Source organism: Poecilia mexicana, unplaced genomic scaffold (genome assembly GCF_051168715.1).
Source record: "Poecilia mexicana isolate PSO_F unplaced genomic scaffold, ASM5116871v1 scaffold_2, whole genome shotgun sequence".
Lineage (NCBI taxonomy): Eukaryota > Metazoa > Chordata > Actinopteri > Cyprinodontiformes > Poeciliidae > Poecilia > Poecilia mexicana.
In genome coordinates, this window is record NW_028263371.1 from 4,061,813 (window position 1) to 4,080,733 (window position 18,921).

Here is an 18,921-nt window from a genome sequence, read left to right on the forward strand (position 1 = left end):
TAAAAAACTAGCAGACACTAATTTAAAACTAATTAAATTAGACAAAAAGGCACAAAGAAATAAAACTATATGTATAACAAAAAACCCTAAACTATTGTAACACTGATATAGACCGACTACTTAAACTTTTGTGTTCAAAGTCAAAGAATCAAAAACAACAACAAAAAAACTGTAGTAGAAATTATTAGACAGAATAGAAATATTATCTTTGGCAGTCATTCAGCGAGAGGCGCCCTTGCAGAGGTTGCCAGTCCATCACAGGGCAACACACACACACACACACACACACACACACACACACACACATACGGGTTTATATGTATTAGCAGGACAATTTTTTCAAACCAGTTTTTTGCAACATTAAACGGACACCCCTTTCCACTTATGCTAGAAAGACGTAGTAAGTTGTCAAAAATCTTGTTTGAGCTACACAACATAGATCTCACTTAAAAATTTAGATACACACATCAGAACTCAAAATATGAGAACCTGATGCAATGCTGTATTAAAAGGACAAAAGATAATGAGGTGCTTGGCTCCGCCCATGACACCAACAGTAATTATCAGGGCCAATTTTATTTATCAGGACCACAGCATACACATACAAAAAACATACAATTTATGTGCATTAAGAAGTCCAAACATGGAAATATGGACTATAACTGGTCCATATTTCTGTGCAGTGCATCTGTCATCCCATGAGATGTCTGAATCATCTAGGGAATCAGGAACATACTCCTCTTCTGATGATGTCACCTCACTTGAACTTTGTTCTGGACAGACCTGTTGATTAAAAACATATTTTGTATACATTGAAAGCATTTCAGCAAGAATATTTCGGTAACACTTTATTTGAAGGGGGTGAATAAGACTGTCATGACACTGTCATAAACATGACAACACATGTCATGAACATGAATAAGCCTTCATGAATATTTATGACTGTTGTCATAAAGCGTCATTCGGTAAATTATGACACTTTTAATACAAAGTTGACATTATTCAAAATGTCTTTGTTATGACAACTTGACATTAACTAAGAAATCATTACTGTTTAAACTTACCTTTAATAACATGAAGATACCTAATTTTTAAAGTGTAATCAGTAATTCTTTGATAACAAATTTATATCAGTATATGAATACTGAATGATTGTTTCTAAAAAAAAATTAAAATAAACAATGTCTACCTAATGTATGAACCTGTCAAGTTGAGTATTACACAGGATCCATGTGTCTGTGTGCATCTAAATTTAACTTTCATTCTTTTCTACCTCTAATTTCAAAACTCAGTCTTCCACATTTCTACATCTTACATGATAAGTATTATACAAGACCTGTGTGTTTGAAGAGTACTTCATATTATTTTAGTGACTTTATATAAGAATCTAAGTTGGTTGTTGGAGAGCAAAATTACCTCAGGAGGGTTGGTTGAACAGGATCCGCATACATCCATGTCACCAACCTGACACAGTTCATCTTTGGAAATTTGAAATGTAAAGAACACTCAATAAATGTGAGTTTGTTGAAAATGTAGAAAACAGTCCTCCCTATTTCTGCACCTTACATTTTGAGTATTACACAGGACCTGTGTGTATGTGCGTTTCTAAGTGTAATTTTCTATCTTTTCTACTAGTAATGTCAAAACTCAGTTTTCCAAATTTCTGCAACTTACATGATGAGCATTACAAAAGACCTGTGTGTATGTGCCCTCCTAAATGTGACTTTCATTCTTCTTTACTTGTAATTTCAATACTCAGTCCTCCCTATTCCTGCACCTTACATTTTGAGTATTACACAGGACTTGTGTGTATGTGCGCTTCTAAAAGTAATTTTCATTCTTTTCTACCTGTAATTTCAAAACTCAGTTTTTGAAATTTCTGCAACATACCTGATGAGCATTACACAAGACCTTTTTGTATGCATGCTTCTCAATGTACCTTTCATTCTTCTGTACTAGTAATTTCAAAACTCAGTCCTCCTTATTCCTGCACCTTACATTTTGAGTATTACACAGGACTTGTGTGTATGTGCGCTTCTAAAAGTAATTTTCATTCTTTTCTACCTGTAATTTCAAAACTCAGTTTTTGAAATTTCTGCAACATACCTGATGAGCATTACACAAGACCTTTTTGTATGCATGCTTCTCAATGTACCTTTCATTCTTCTGTACTAGTAATTTCAAAACTCAGTCCTCCTTATTCCTGCACCTTACATTTTGAGTATTACACAGGACCTGTGTGTATGTGCGCTTCTAAATGTAGCTTTCATTCTTTTATATGTGTAATTTCAAACCTCAGTTCCCCCCTTTTATGCAGCTTACATATCAAGTGTTACACAAGACTTGTGTGTTTGAACAGTACTTAATATCATATCAAAAACTCTATTTTAGAAAATAAGTTGGTCGTTGGAGACCAAAATTACCTCATGAGGGTTGGTTGAACAGGATCTGCATGAATTCACGTCACCAACCTGACACGGTTCATCTTTGGAAATCTGAAATGTAAAGAACACTTACTGAATATGAGTTTGTTCCCAATTTAGAAAACAGTCCTCCCTATTCCTGCCCATTACATTTTGAGTATTACACAGGACCTGTGTGTATGAGCGCTTCTTTATGCAACTTTCATTCTTCTGTACTTGTAATTTCAAAACGTAGTCCTCCTTATTCCTTCCCCTTACATTTTGAGTATTACACAGGACCTGTGTGTATGAGCGCTTCTAAATGTAACTTTCATTCTTTTGTACATGTAATTTCAAAACTCAGTCCTCCCTTTTTATGTGGCTTACATATCAAGTATTACACAAGACCTGTGTGTTTGAACCGTACTTAACAGTCATCCCCAACCACAGGACCGCGGAGTAGTACGAGTCTGTGGACCAATTGGTACTGGGTCGCACAAGAAAAATATTTACATGTTACGTATTGTCTGAGTCTGGAGGATCCATTATTTTGAAAACCCTTTAACTGGATTCTCTCGGTTACGTCTTGTGCGGCAACATTGAGCCCACAATGAGTAAGAAAGCGATGTCTTTGGAAAGTTTCTTTGGAAAAGCGGAGAAAGACCACAGACAGGAGAGTGGATTTATCCTGAACCTGTAGGTGACTCCCATGTTCCAAGCCCACTCTGCATAATATGCACTGGCTTACTAATGAGGCAATGAAGCTTCAAACTGCTTTGCCATTACACACCAAGCACCCTCTGCATTGGGTGTCATCGTTTCCCAGGTGGGATCATCTCATTGCAGAGAAACAAGCTCAGGACTCCCATTAATTTATAGTTGTGAGTTAAAATTTTCATGAAAATAAATGTTCGTTTTTGTGGCATATTCAAATCTTATTTTGAAGGGATGTGTGAACGTTGCCAGAGCGACCAGAGTCTGAGAGCATTATGGCAGTTATCGAGACGAGAGACATAGAGCTTGTAAGTCTTAAGTCTGGTTCACACGGCATGATTTTAGGATTCAGACGGTTTTCCAAACTTCTGTGACCACAGAGCTGATAAAAGTACAACAGGTTCGTGTGTCCAGCCACATAACAGGAGCAAATCTTGCCATGTGAGCAGGCTTTAGTACAAAATAATGTCACGTTAATTTAATGGATAGCTGAAAAGTTACCGGGTTTATCAACTGTGGTAGCAATTTTGCTCCAACTCCACTCCTCATCATTTCTATGGATATTCTTTGTACAAAATGCTGAATAAACATTCATGCCATTTCCACATATCTTCGATGTCCACCGGACTCATTTGTGCATGTCTGCTCAGCTCTTTGGGATTCCCCTCCATGAGCTACGTCACCGCGCTTTCTGATTGGCTACCTGTCAAGTTCAACAGGTTGAGTTCTAGCTCCCAATCAAGTAAAAACCCTACAAGTTGCTAGAATATGCCTGATTTTAGATCAGAGCAGTCCCAATGTTCCAACGAGTGGATGCGATCATGCCACAGATGGCAGGATGAACAGTTACAATTATCGTGAGCAACGTTCTAAGATTGCTGTAAGGGGAAATTAAGGGTAAAAAAAGAACCCGAGCCTCAGAAAAATTGCCAAGTCTTGACCGGTCCGCGGTGATAAAAAGGTTGGGGACCACTGGTACTCAATATAATTTCAAAGACTTTATCTTAGAAAATAAGTTGGTCGTTGGAGACCAAAATTACCTCTGGAGGGTTGGTTGAAATCTGAAATGTAAAGAACACTCACTAAATGTGAGTTTGTTCCCAATGTAGAAAGCAGTCCTCCCTATTCCTGCAGCTTACATATTGAGTATTACACAGGACCTGTGTGTATGCGTGCTTCTCAATGTAACTTTCATTCTTCTGTACTTGTAATTTCAAAACTCAGTCCTCCCTATTCCTGCACATTACATTTTGAGTATTACACAGGACCTGTGTGTATGCATGCTTTTCAATGTAACTTTCATTCTGCTGTACTTGTAATTTCAAAACTCAGTCCTCCCTATTCCTGCACCTTACATTTTGAGTATTACACAGGACCTGTGTGTATGCATGCTTTTCAATGTAACTTTCATTCTGCTGTACTTGTAATTTCAAAACTCAGTATTCCCTATTCCTGCACCTTACATTTTGAGTATTACACAGGACCTGTGTGTATGCGTGCTTCTCAATGTAACTTTCATTCTTCTGTACTTGTAATTTCAAAACTCAGTCCTCCTTATTCCTGCACCTTACATTTTGAGTATTACACAGAACCTGTGTGTATGCGTGCTTCTCAATGTAACTTTCATTCTTCTGTACTTGTAATTTCAAAACTCAGTCCTCCTTATTCCTGCACCTTACATTTTGAGTATTACACAGGACCTGTGTGTATGTGCGCTTCTCAATGTAACTTTCAGTCTTCTATACTTGTAATTTCAAAAGCCAGTCCTCCACTTTTATGCAGCCAACATATGTAGGATTATACAACACATGTGTGTTTGAACAGTACTTCATATCATTTCAATTACTTTATTTTAGAGAAAAAGTTGGTCGTTGGAGACCAAAATGTGCACTTCTAAATGTAATTTTCATTCTTCTATACTTGTAATTTGAAAACTCAGTCCTCCCTTTTTATGCAACCAACAAATCTAGTACTACACAACACCTATGTGTTTGTACTCTACGTAATGTCATTTCAATTACTTTAATTTAGAGAATAAGTTGGTCATTGGAGACCAAAATTACCTCAGGAGGGTTGGTTGAACAGAATCCACATGCATCCATGTCACCAGCCTGACACAGTTCATCTTTGGAAATCTGAAATGTAAAGAACACTCACTAAATGTTTGTTCCCAATATAGAAAACAGTCCTCCCTATTCCTGCACCTTACATTTTGAGTATTACACAGAACCTGTGTGTATGCGTGCTTCTCAATGTAACTTTCATTCTTCTGTACTTGTAATTTCAAAACTCAGTCCTCCTTATTCCTGCACCTTACATTTTGAGTATTACACAGGACCTGTGTGTATGTGCGCTTCTAAATGTAATTTTCATTCTTCTATACTTGTAATTTCAAAACGCAGTCCTCCCTTTTTATGCAGCTAACATATCTAATATTACACAACACATGTGTGTTTGAACAATACTTAATATCATTTCAATTACTTTATTTTAGAGAGTAAGTTGGTCATTGGAGACCAAAATTACCTCTGGAGGGTTGGTTGAACAGGATCCGCATGCGTCCACATCACCAACCTGACAGTTCATCTTTGGAAATCTGAAATGAAGGGATGTACACTGAATGAGTCCATACTTCTCAATAGAAAAATGAAGTCCACCTACTGTATGTGCTTGTCCACTTCTTGTTTTCAACTATAATGAAACCCTGTACTACAACTTGACATATCCTTCAAATATGTCTTCAGTGCTACTTGAATGATTTTTGATAGTATTTTCACACTTATAAGCACCTTTCTTCTCCATGGCCAGTCAAAATCACCATAATTATAAGTGATTTCTTCCCCTGAACCAATATATTTGAGTGCAAATAAACAGATGAGGTCTTCCATCCACTCTTTTAACTTTCATTTTGCTGTTTGGGTTCATCTGATCATTTACCAGCCTCCCCAATCATCCATCCTCTCTAGCAACATCAACACTAAAATATTAAGTATGAAAATAAGAATAATTATACCATGCAAGGGAAAGGATTTTGCATATTTGGTGTTTGCATGTCAGAAGGATATTCCTCTACCAACTAAAACTACTTTTACTGATGAAGCTGAAAATGTTTACATCACTGTATTTAGATGTAAAATAAAAACACAACAACCTTGAAACAGTCGCATACCAAAGCTTTTGTCCATTGAAGTTGAAATCAAACATAAGAACCTCGAGTGTATCATGGTAAACTTTCAGTCGGTTTTCTTGTTCCTTTCTACTTATGACTTCTCTGTACTCAAAAAGGAAATCTGCTTTTTGAACACACCCCAACCTGTAGGTACACATAATAAGTAGGATAAACTTTAAACAATGCAGATATATCAAATAGTAGCAATTGAAATTAACATTTTTCAAAATCAGTTAATTGATCTAATTGGATGTCTTTCTGTGGTTACTTAAACATTTTTTGTCAACTGAATGCAACTCATTATTTTGTACTTGTAATTTCAAAACTCAGTCCTCCATATATTTGTTGAGGACAGTTACAAGTACCTGGGAATACCACAAGCAAATGGCAACCTCGATGAGGTCACAAGGAAAGGAGCCACAGTCAAATACCTCCAATGAATAAGGCAAGTCCTGAGAAGCCAGCTCAATGGCAAGAACAAGATCCATGCAATAAACACCTATGCCTTACCAGTAATCAGATACCCTGCTGGAATAATTAGCTGGCCAATGGAAGAGATAAAGGCCACGGATATTAAGACTTGGAAGCTACTAACCATGCATGGAGGGTTCCACCCCAAATCAAGCACCCTGAGACTGTACACAAGCCGTAAGGAAGGAGGCAGAGGACTAGCAAGTGTGAGAGCCACTGTCCAGGATGAAACATCCAAGATCCATAAATACATCAAGGACAAAGCCTCAACAGACGATGTGCTCAGCGAATGTCTCAGGCAATGGGGAACAGAGGACGAGGTGCTAGAGGTACCATCATGGGAGGACAAGCCCCTACATGGGATGTACCACCGACAAATAACTGAAGTGGCTGATATCAGGAAATCCTACCAATGGCTGGAAAAAGCTGGACTCAAGGACAGCACAGAGGCCCTCATCCTGGCTGCCCAGGAACAGGCCCTAAACACCAGAGCAATAGAGGCTCAGATCTACCACACCAGACAAGACCCAAGGTGTAGGTTGTGCAAGGAGGCCCCTGAGACAGTCCAGGACATAACAGCAGGGTGCAAGATGCTGGCAGGGAAAGCATACATGTAACGACATAACCAAGTGGCGAGCATAGTGTACAGAAACATCTGTGCAGAATATGGACTGGAAGCCCCAAGATCGAAGTGGGGAACACCCCCAAAGGTGGTGGAGAATGACCGAGCTAAGATCTTGCGGGACTTCCAGAACCAGATAGACAAGATGGTAATGGAGAACCAACCGGACATTGTGGTGGTGGATAAAGAACAGAGGAAAGTTGTTGTGGTGGATGTAGCAATACCAAGTGACTACAACATCAGGAAAAAGGAGCATGAGAAACTGGAGAAATACCAGGGCCTCAGAGAGGAACTGGAAAAGACCTGGAAGGTGAAGACCACAGTGGTGCCTGTGGTCATCGGGGCCCTCGGGGCAGTCACCCCCAAACTGGAGCAGTGGCTAAAACAGATCCCAGGAACAACATCAGACAGCTCAGTCCAGAAATGTCCAGTTCTAGGCACAGCCAAGATACTGCGCAGAACCCTCAAGCTCCCAGGTCTCTGGTAGAGGACCCAAGCTCAGAGGATGAAAGAGACCACCCACGGACGATGAGAAGGATATATATATATATATATATCCATGTTTTCATGGATATATGGATATATATATGGATATATGTGCCTTACCAGTAATCAGATACCCTGCCGGAATAATTAGCTGGCCAATGGAAGAGATGAAGGCCACAGATGTTAAGACTTGGAAGCTACTAACCATGCATGGAGGGTTCCACCCCAAATCCAGCACCCTGAGACTGTACACAAGCCGTAAGGAAGGAGGCAGAGGACTAGTGAGTGTGAGAACCACTGTCCAGGATGAAACATCCAAGATCCATAAATACATCAGGGAAAAAGCCTCAACGGACGATGTGCTCAGCGAATGTCTCAGGCAATGGGGAACAGAGGACGAGGTGCTGGAGGAACCATCATGGGAGGACAGGCCCCTACATGGGATGTACCACCGACAAATAACTGAAGTGGCTGATATCAGGAAATCCTACCAATGGCTGGAAAAAGCTGGACTCAAGGACAGCACAGAGGCCCTCATCCTGGCTGCCCAGGAACAGGCCCTAAACACCAGGGCAATAGAGGCTCAGATCTACCACACCAGACAAGACCCAAGGTGTAGGTTGTGCAAGGAGGCCTCTGAGACAGTCCAGCACATAACAGCAGGGTGCAAGATGCTGGCAGGGAAAGCATACATGGAACGACATAACCAAGTGGCGGGCATAGTGTACAGAAACATCTGTTCAGACTGGAAGCCCCGAGATCGAAGTGTGGAACACCCCCAAAGGTGGTGGAGAATGACCGAGCTAAGATCCTGTGGGACTTCCAGATCCAGACAGACAAGATGGTAATGGCGAACCAACCGGACATTGTAGCGGTGGATAAAGAACAGAGGAAAGCCGTTGTGGTGGATGTAGCAATACCAAGTGACTACAACATCAGGAAAAAGGAGCATGAGAAACTGGAGAAATACCAGGGCCTCAGAGAGGAACTGGAAAAGACCTGGAAGGTGAAGACCACAGTGGTGCCAGTGGTCATCGGGGCCCTCGGGGCAGTCACCCCCAAACTGGAGCAGTGGCTAAAACAGATCCCAGGAACAACATCAGACATCTCAGTCCAGAAATGTGCAATTCTAGGCACAGCCAAGATACTGCGCAGAACCCTCAAGCTCCCAGGCCTCTGGTAGAGGACCCAAGCTCAGAGGATGAAAGAGAGGGTGAGAAGGGAATTTTTTTTTTAAATTTTATATACATACGCTTCTATTGTATTTTGAGCAGTTGCTTGTCTCCTTCGGAATAAGAAAGATGTTCTGATTATAATGATCATCGATCATGATCTATGCTAATAATGTGCAGTATAAAAATAGTTTAAAAGTGAAAAAGTAAAACAAAAGAAAAAAAATGATCATTTAATAAACTCTGGAATCCTGTGCATAATATAGTCACAACTCACCTTTAAATGAATTGAGGTATTTTACATCAAATCCTTCATCTTCACCTAAGGAGCAATAACTGGAATCATGTTTGCTCTCTGAGACCTTGTTGTTGACATCTCCTGCAAAGATCAGAGAATACAACATGATACTGTACACCAGGGGTGTCAAACTCCAGGCCTCGAGGGCCAGGGTACTGCAACTTTTAGATGTTTGTCTGGTCTAAAACACCTTAAGTATATGACTGAATTAGCTTCTCAGTGCAATCAAGTTGATGACCACCCCATTTTATCCAGCCATGTGGCATCAGAAACACATCTAAAAGTTGCTGGACACCAGCCCTTAAGACCTTGAGTTTGACACCCCTGCTGTACACAATATGATTTGATGTTATTGTATGTGAAAATGTACTGAAGTACACAGTACTACATAATTGACTTTCTATTGACAGATTCTCAAAATCTTCAAATATTAAAACATTATCTTAATACTAATGATTATTACCTAGGATCATTTGTGCCTGTGAAATAATATCACTCACTGATATACAGAAAATGACCAAATACAGTTTTATCTAATTCTGGAGTGAGCCACCTTCCCTTTAAACTCTGGTACACTGACTAACATGGTTGGTAATTACTAGCTAAAATGCTGCAAATCAAATGCTTTGGTGTATCCAAGCATCAAGTAACCTACAACATTCAGCAAAATTACAAAACTATATGTACTTAAATGTCTTAAGAGATTCTGTATGAGTCTTACCTCTTTCTCCACGCAAAACAAATGAAACAAGTTCAATTAATACTAATGGCTTGCACCTGGACTTGACGGATTGTACCACGTTGACAGAGGAGGAGGGGTACAACAAAAGGATTATTCCATTTTGTTTCTGAAGCACACAAGGTCTGATTTTTTTCAGGAACAAGAAAATTTTGAGTAATATTTTGTAACTTTCATTCAATATTTCAAAGTTAAATAGTTTATCATACATTTTTCTTTAATTAAGAGGCAACAGTTAGATGGTATCTCCCACCAGCAATGTTGTCACTTCCTTTAATCATTTCTGTTCAATCAATTAATCATGTTTATTTGTATAGCACATTTCAGCAGCAGGGCAGTTCAAAACACTTTATATCATAAAAACAAAAACTGTTGTCTAATGGCAGACACAACACCTGCAGAAAAAGATTGGCTGATGTACCTGCCAATAGACAATTTAGACTACCTAGACAATCTGCATGTATGCAGAGTAGAGACATTGAGATAACGACAAAATATCAATCTTTAAATTTTTGTCTTAACAGTAACATAAATAATCATGATATTTTTGGCACTTTAAATATTTTTTAAATAAACGATTTTTATTTTTATATTTCTAATTCTGTATTACTCCATGACTGGTTATCCCTTCTTTCAAATTCAAAAATACTTCATTGATCCTTGGTCTTCACAGTATATTAGCAGTTCCCAAAGGTGTGCTTCTCTGTATCAAGAGGTCTGATCTATCTCCAGGTATTTGTTTGAGCCAGTCTTCCAGTTTAGGGGTCATTACCCCAAGGGTTTCAGTGACCACAAGCACTACTGTTGCTTTCACCTTCCACATTTTTTGTAATCTCCTAAGACCCAAACTCTCACATGGAGTGCATTATTAATTCATCTATGGGCTGATTGGGACCTAATGATTCCAAAAACAAAGAATTATTGTTTTACATGATATGTGGACAACATTTTTCTCAGAAAAATACTTATTCATTTTAAATCACCATGTTTAGCACCATGGTAAATATATGCAGTTGCTAACTTTTGTAAACTTACACAACAAAAGAAACACTGAACATCTTGAGTCTAACCTGTAATGTGTTATAATCTTCCACCACCACCAAGTCATAAAATAATGGCCTAACATGTGGACACCAGACCCCATCTAGAGCAAAATTTAGTATTGTGGACTAGACAGCCCAAAATAAGTCAACCACTCAAGTTCTAGGAGGATGATGGGGTTTTTTAGCCTTTGGTATTTCTCTAGTTTTTTTCTGTACCTTCTGTTCATTCAGGATAGCTACATCATAACAACTGCTTTGCTCTGCTGCTCAATGATCACCATGTTCAGTTGGTTTGCTTTTCCCATTTTGTCTTCCTGTATATGGAAGGCCCACAGGATCTTAGCTTGTTCGTTTTCTACCACTTTGTGTGGCATTTCCCATTTTAACGAGGTGTGTTCAAGGTTATATTCCCTTCAGATGTTTCTTCACACTATACTGGGTACTTGGTTGTGGCGGTTGTGGTTCTGTCATTGGACTTGCCTTACTATTTGTACAGTGGCTTTCTAAAGTATCCATAGCCCTTGAACTTGAATTTCCAGTTTTGTCACAACTGGAAATATATTTTCACAGAATTTTATGGGAAAGACAAACACAAAGTGGTATATACTTGTGAAGTAGAAACAAAACTAAACATGATTCATAACAGTTTTTACAAATAAAAGCTAAAAAGTGCGGTGTGCAAAAGTGTTCAGCCCCCTTTCCCTGAATGCAGCCAATTGCCTTCAGAAGTTGCCTGATGACTGCAAATGGTAAAAAAATTCAACTCCTCTATGACTGCCTCAAAAGTTGGCTAAGAGAATATTGGGGAACAAACAGCATCATGAAGTCCACGGAACACACCAGACAGGTCAGGGATAAAGTTGTGGAGAAGCTTAAAGCAGGCTTAGGCCATCTCACAGAGTACTGTTCCACGAATCATCTGGAAATGGAAAGAGCAAATCACACAGCTGTGAACCTACCAAGAAAAGGCCATCCACCTAAACTTACAGGCTGAACAAGAAGAGCACTGATCAGAGATACAGCCAAGAGGTTCATGGTGGCTCTGGATGAAATGCAGAGATATTTCTGAAATGCAGTATAGTATAACTATTAGTCATGCACTGCAAAAATGTGGTTTTATGGAAGAGTGGCAATAGAAAAGCCATTGTATAAAGAAAACTATAAGAAGTCCCATTTGCAGTTTGCCAGAAGCCATATTGGGATACAGCAAAAACGATAAGACAAGACCAAAATTTAACTTTCTGGGAAAAATGCAGAGCACTATTTGTAGTGGAGAACAAACACTGCACATAACTCTGAACACACCTTCCCCACTGACAAAAATGGTGGTGGCAGCATCATGCTCTGAGGGTGCTTCTTTTCTTCAGGGACAGGGAAGATTGTTAGAGTTGATTGTAAGATGGATTGAGCCAAATACAGGGAAATCTTGGAAGAAAACCTGAACACTCCTGAACCTGGAGTCTGCAAAAGACTTGAGGCTGGGGCAGAGGTTCACCTTCCAGCAGGACAATTACCCTAAACATAAAGCCAGATCTACAATGGAATGGTATAAATAAAAACATATTTCTGTGTTAGAATGGCAAAGTCAAAGTCTAGACATAAACTCAGTGGAGAATCTTTGGCAAGATCTGAAAACTGCTGTCAAGTCAATTTTATTTGTATAGCACATTTCAGCTGCAAGGCAGTTCAAAGTGCTTTACATCAAAGGACTAAACAGTGATAAAATTAACATACTTTTACCGTAAAAAAAGAAAAACATAGAAATTAAATTCAAAGTAAAATCAAAATTAAAATCATATACATTAATTATATTGATACATGTACCAATGATTAAGATTTAGAAACAACTGTAAATTGTTGTTTTTTTGGGGGTGGGGGTGGGGGGGTGTTGCCTTGATTTAAAGGAATTCAGCTGTGTTGCAGTTTTCTGTAAGTTTATTCAAGATTTATGGTGCACTGAAGCTAAGTTCTGCTTCAAAATGCTTGGTTCTGGTTCTGAGGATGCAGAGCAGACCAGAATCAACAAACTGTTAGCAGTAGTTTGGTGAAAAAAATGGCTCTCTTATGGTTTATATTTATTTTAATCCACACACTTATTCCACACACGTATTATTCATAATATTTTAAATAAAAAATATTTGATCAAAAATATATATTAATTTCTGTATATTTTTAGGTGCCACATACACCTTTTGTCCAATGTAAGGTTGGACAAAAGGTTGGGTTTAGGCATCCAACTAACCTTTATAAAATATTCAGTCTTATAGCACAGAGTAATCATATTTCCAACTCATCCCCAGTGTAAGAGTTGGCAATTTACACACAATTCATGTGTGTAAACAGCGACGTGAATTAGAAAGACACTGTAGTAATTAGCGGGACCTTCCGGCAGACAACCAATCAGAACAAGAGCTTGTGTGAATATTCATAAGGTCCTGCTATTACACAGAGTTGCCACCGGGGGCACTGTGGCGATACACAAATTATACACAAAATCTGGTTTATGTGTATTAAACGGACATCTCGTTTTTTTTGCATTTTTGGGGTTATTGGACCAATAGAAACCTTTCTACGCTTTTAGATTTTTGTCAAAATTAGCAGGACACCGCCCCTGTCCCGTTAATTCAAAATGTCCTGCTAGTGTTGCGTGTATTCTGACGAAATGTCCTGCTAAACCACATATACCAACACACACACACACACACACACACACACACACACACACACACACACGAAGGACAACAAAACCTCATACATGCACAAACTCCACTGAGAGCAATTTACAGAAACCAATTAACCCAACGGTCATCTTTTTCAGACTGTATGTCGATGGTTCTGCATGGAGAAAGTAGAATAAAAGGAAGCTACAGAAATTCAGTGCTGCTTTAATCTGGGTTACAATACCAAGGATTGGATTTTATTTAAGAGTAAGACCTTTGAAAGCAGTTGCTAATGCTAATCAGCGGCCAAAACGAGCTGTTCTCCAATGGCCTAAACATGCATTACCACAGCTATCTAATCAGAAACGCGGTCAGTCGATGGCTTTGGTCGGAAAAATATTACAGCTAAATAAATATTGTAGGAACCATTAAACCAGCTGCACACCGGCCTAATAGAGAGGAATATACTAACGTGGCAATTACCACAGAGCTCTAAATGTCTCGGTTTATGCTTGCAGTCCAGACTAAACTCCTCCTGGAGAAGACGGCATCAATTATTAAAATGAGATTAATGAGTGCGGTACATTTTTGTCTCCCAGAAGTGCCTATAAAGTCAGAGAGAAGCTACAGGAGTGAGGCGGAGCACACAGACGCACGGCCATCATCCCAGGTCTCGTATTTTATCCACCAACTTTCACCTCATAATCTTTCATTAGAAACTCCAACTCTTCCGTTTGTATGCTCTAATTCTTCAATCCTACTTTGTGTTTTTCTTTTTTTCTGTATTATTTCCAACCTAAGTACAACACATCTAGTAGACCAGAGGGAGGGAAATGGAGGGCTCAGAAAGCTGGAGAGAAGATGAGAGAAAAAAGAGATTAAATCATCAGTCCTGATTAGGAGGGACTCAGAGGCAGAGTTCCACTTTTCTGGTTGCTCCGTAAATTTTGCTGTGCTTCTTCTCCTGCATACTTTGTGCTATTTTTACCATTCAACGTTTTTACTATTCATCTTGCTCTCCTAATGCCGGCTATATCTCTTGGTATTCGTAACCTTCATACTTTTTATAATATTCAGCTTTTTATGAATTTTTCTCTCTATGGAGGAAACCACCCCATCCTGTGGCAGAATTGAGAATTACAATATAAAATGTCCATTGTGGATGTTTCATGTCCTGCCTATTAATCATCAATCATCCACTTTTGGAGCTGTCATGGAGGAAACAAGGCAGCGGCCATTTTGAAGATGTTTAACAGCTTTGTGCTGTTTAACACCTGGGAATAATTTGAGCTTTTTTTTGTGCTGCATGTCGCCTGTTTTGTAGTCACCATGCTAAACAATGCCTACAAACAAATGATGATCTCTCAGAATCATAATAGGTATGGTTTTCATTCAGCCATTGTTTTTTATCAGAAGCAATAGGGAAACGTTTCTGTTCTTTTCAAATTTTAGGTTTTACATGAGTTTTTCATGTTGTATAGAATATATTACTGTAACTCAACATGCAAGCGGAAGGCTAGATGCAACCATTGGTGATTTTGCTACATTTAGCCTTTTATATAATTTTACCTTATAAACTGCGGTAACCCTATGGTTTAGGTTAGGAACCACTGTTCTCCAGCAATTTCTAATACTGTTTAGGTGGAAGTTTTCCATTATTCAAAAGCTTTTTCTCCTCTTCAACAGTTTTTCTGCTATAATAATCCCATTTAGTCACTTTGCAGGATTATAATTTGTTCTAGTGCGTCTGCCTGTTTCTTGCACTTCTGCAAGTCTTCAGCAGTTGACTTCAAACGTTTTGGCATCTTCAACAAAAGCATTCAGCATTCACACTTGCATTTTTGCAGGAAATGCACACTTTCTAGTTTTAAATATATTGCACATTTTCAGCAACAAGGCAATTAAATGTGCTTTACATGGATTAGAAGGAAATACAGCAAAACAAACTAAGAGGAAAGAGGAAAAAAGAAAACAAAAAAAGAGTAAAACTACAAATTACTTCCCCATGTTTAAGAATAAGTCGTTTGTAATTTATAAACTAGTAGGGGTTTCTCTGGATTCTTGTTCTGATAAAACTAGTTTCTCTAATTCTTGCTCCGATATTAAAAGTTTAATGCTAAATGTTGATCTAAGGTAATCAGTAGCTTCTTTAGACAAACTAATAGGAGTTTCTCTGGATTCCAAGTTTGTTCTAATTCCTGCTCTGGGTTGAACAACGAATCCTCTGGATTTTTTTGTTCACATTTGAATCCTGTTCTGGAAGCTAGCATAGCAAGCAAATGCAAAATGGAAAACATTTCTGTCATGGAAATGACAGGAGGAACCATCCAGCAAAGTGTGGAGATTAAATAAAATTTGATAGGATTAATATAAAATTATTACATATTCTCTTATCAAAAGAGAGGATTGTGGTGGATTTTTTTAAAACTGGAACATCAGATTAATAAAGTCAGAATATGTTACCTTATATAAATTTTCCAACACAGAACTCTGCCGACTAAAATCAGAAGGCATGAGGAATGTTATAATGTTAAATGAATGTAATAATTATTGAATAGTGAGAAAAATAAATGGTAAAATTCAATGTTTCTTTACATATTTTGTAGCACATTCTCATTCTCATGTTTTCTGGCCAGAAGACATGAAGCTTGTTTGGGGGCAGCGGTGTGGAAAAGTGTAGCAACTCCTGTAATAAACCAGTAACATTTCAAGCAGGTTGGTTACGGACGATTAAATCCTGTCTTCTCTCTTCTTACTTCATCATTTTTATTTCTCTCCTTCGCCTTCATGGTGCATTCAGGGTAAAATACAAATGTTGAGCAGCCAGAAAAATCTTTGCCACAAATGACATGGTCTCCACAGCGCCTGGCTACCGACGTCAATAAGTCGTTTTACTATATAAAGGAAAATAAATAAGCTGCTGAGCTGCTAAAATAACTGTTGTGAATTCATCAGGTTGTCTCCCGACTTATGCGGCTCACTCAACATGCATCAGTCATCAAAGAAACAAGCGACAGTCGGTGCATTTAAGCAGACGCAAGAGAAAAATTAACTCGTGGAGACAGCGCGTAATCTCCAACGTTTTCACAAAAATACATTTTAATAAGAGCTGATTATTCATGTAAGACATGGTTCTTAAGAGCTCACATCTGCTTTTTCAGCAAGAACGAGGCAACAGTTTGTCTCTTTCCTGAAAAGACACCAAAGCCTTTTTTTTACCCTCCGTAACTCCTGAGAGAAGATTGACTTAAGAAGCATAAAATGTGTCAAGTGGAAAAAAACAAGAAATCCTAAAGAAATCCTGAGTACATTTCCATAAATACATGTTCAAAATTTCATATTCATGATGTTCTTCTTTCCAACTAGAAAAACATTCACTTTATGTCAACCAACAACTTTATGGAACATCTAGACATATACATACCCACTAATGTAGGTGAAATCAAGAAATAATGTAATTTTTTTTTAGACATATGTATGTAAAGTTAATTACAATGATTGTTCTCTTTTTGAAATCATTTGCAGCATTTTGTATCGGCCAATAAATGACAGACACCATGCAGATGCAAAAACTTATTCAAACTATTTTCAGTTTACAGAACACATAAAAAAAATCTGGTTTTATCCAGGTTCTAAAACTGTTTAAATATAACCTTAAGAGTATAATAGCATGCAACCCGTTTGCCCACTTTGTTTATCTAATAAAACATAAATTAATAATAATAATAATAATAAAAACAACCCTAAAAAACACCTAGGAGGGAAAGAAAGAGGCAGGTGACACTAATTAAAACACACATGTACAGGCACAAACAGTAAAAATAAAAATAAATGGCGGATAGAATTGTGCTGCGTGTGCGCACCCTACTTTGGTTCTGGTTCTAGTTCTGGTCTGGTCTGCTTCTCTAGAACCAGAACCAAACATGAAGAAGCAGAAAACTGCATAACAGCTGAAACACTGCACCTTTAAATCTAGACTAAAAACCCAGCAGGTTAGAGTTGCTTTTGAAACACAATCACTGAAACATTAATCAACAATCTGATGTGTAATGATGGCAAAATGTAAACTTTCAATTGTTGGCTGTGTGTTTTATGACTGTCTAACTTTGTGTTTTTATGATGTAAAGCAGATGCCTTGTTCCTGAAATGCACTGTACAAATAAAATTTGATTTGATTTGATCTTCAGATACAGAATATGTGATGCATGGGCACCTTGTTCATCTAAGACACTTTATTTTGTGTTTCTACCCAAATCTCTTCTAATAAAATAGCTATTACTGAAAATAAAATGCGTTATTTCAATCTAATATGTCTTGAGCCATAAATGAGGCTAAGCAAAAACCTCTTGTCAAATTTTACTACATTTGTTTCGACCAACAGAGAGTGCCGTACATCTTGCATTCTGCATTTATACTAGTAGGTATTTTATTATACTTTCTAGTAGGGATGCACAATATTATCGGCATGTTATCGGTATCGGCCAATATTAGCTGTAAAGTTTAACATCGGACATCGGCCGTTCCGTCAAAATAACTCACCAATATAAAATGTGTTGTTTTTATCTGACAAACCAGAGACAATGACGCCTGCAGCGCAACGTCAAATTTGCAATTTTCAGTGTCGTCATTGTCTTAGAGAGAGCAAATGTCATGAATAAATTTAAACATAATGCAAGATGAAAGTGTTACAACATTTTCAACCTCCCATTTAGCATTTGCATTTGGTAGCAGGTTAAACTGACAAACATAATGCAGTATTTTAATTCCACAGTAGAGAAAGCCATATCGTTTCAGAAAGTAGGTCTAGGAAAAAGATATCGGTATCCGTTATCGGCCAAATGAGTTTTAGTTTATCAGCATATCGGATATTGACCAAAGATCCAATATCGTGCATCCCTACTTTATAGTCTTCACTTACAGGAGCAAGGTTGGGGTATGGAATACCGCTCTGGGATGAATATTAATATGTTGCTACATACACGTAAATTTTCTTTTCACATTTTGAACTTGTCAGAGCAACAATATACAACAGCAAACAGTTGAGTTGTCACTGGAGCTGCTTACTCATGAATAAGCAATGCGTACGGTGCTGGAAGGCCTGGTGTGTGTTCAGGGAAGGTCATTTTATTATCATTTAAATGTGTG

The 18,921-nt window shown here is 38.2% G+C and overlaps 1 long non-coding RNA gene across 1 annotated transcript; it reads right to left on the minus strand.

The window, feature by feature from the left end:
- Positions 1-529: 529 nt before the first annotated feature.
- LOC148160335 (uncharacterized) lies at positions 530-12,823 on the minus strand. Its single transcript, XR_015764313.1, has 5 exons — positions 9,314-12,823; positions 5,643-5,712; positions 5,180-5,251; positions 1,417-2,495; positions 530-783 (listed from the first exon to the last, which is right to left on the minus strand). It is a non-coding gene; the product is annotated as an uncharacterized LOC148160335 (long non-coding RNA).
- Positions 12,824-18,921: the final 6,098 nt, after the last annotated feature.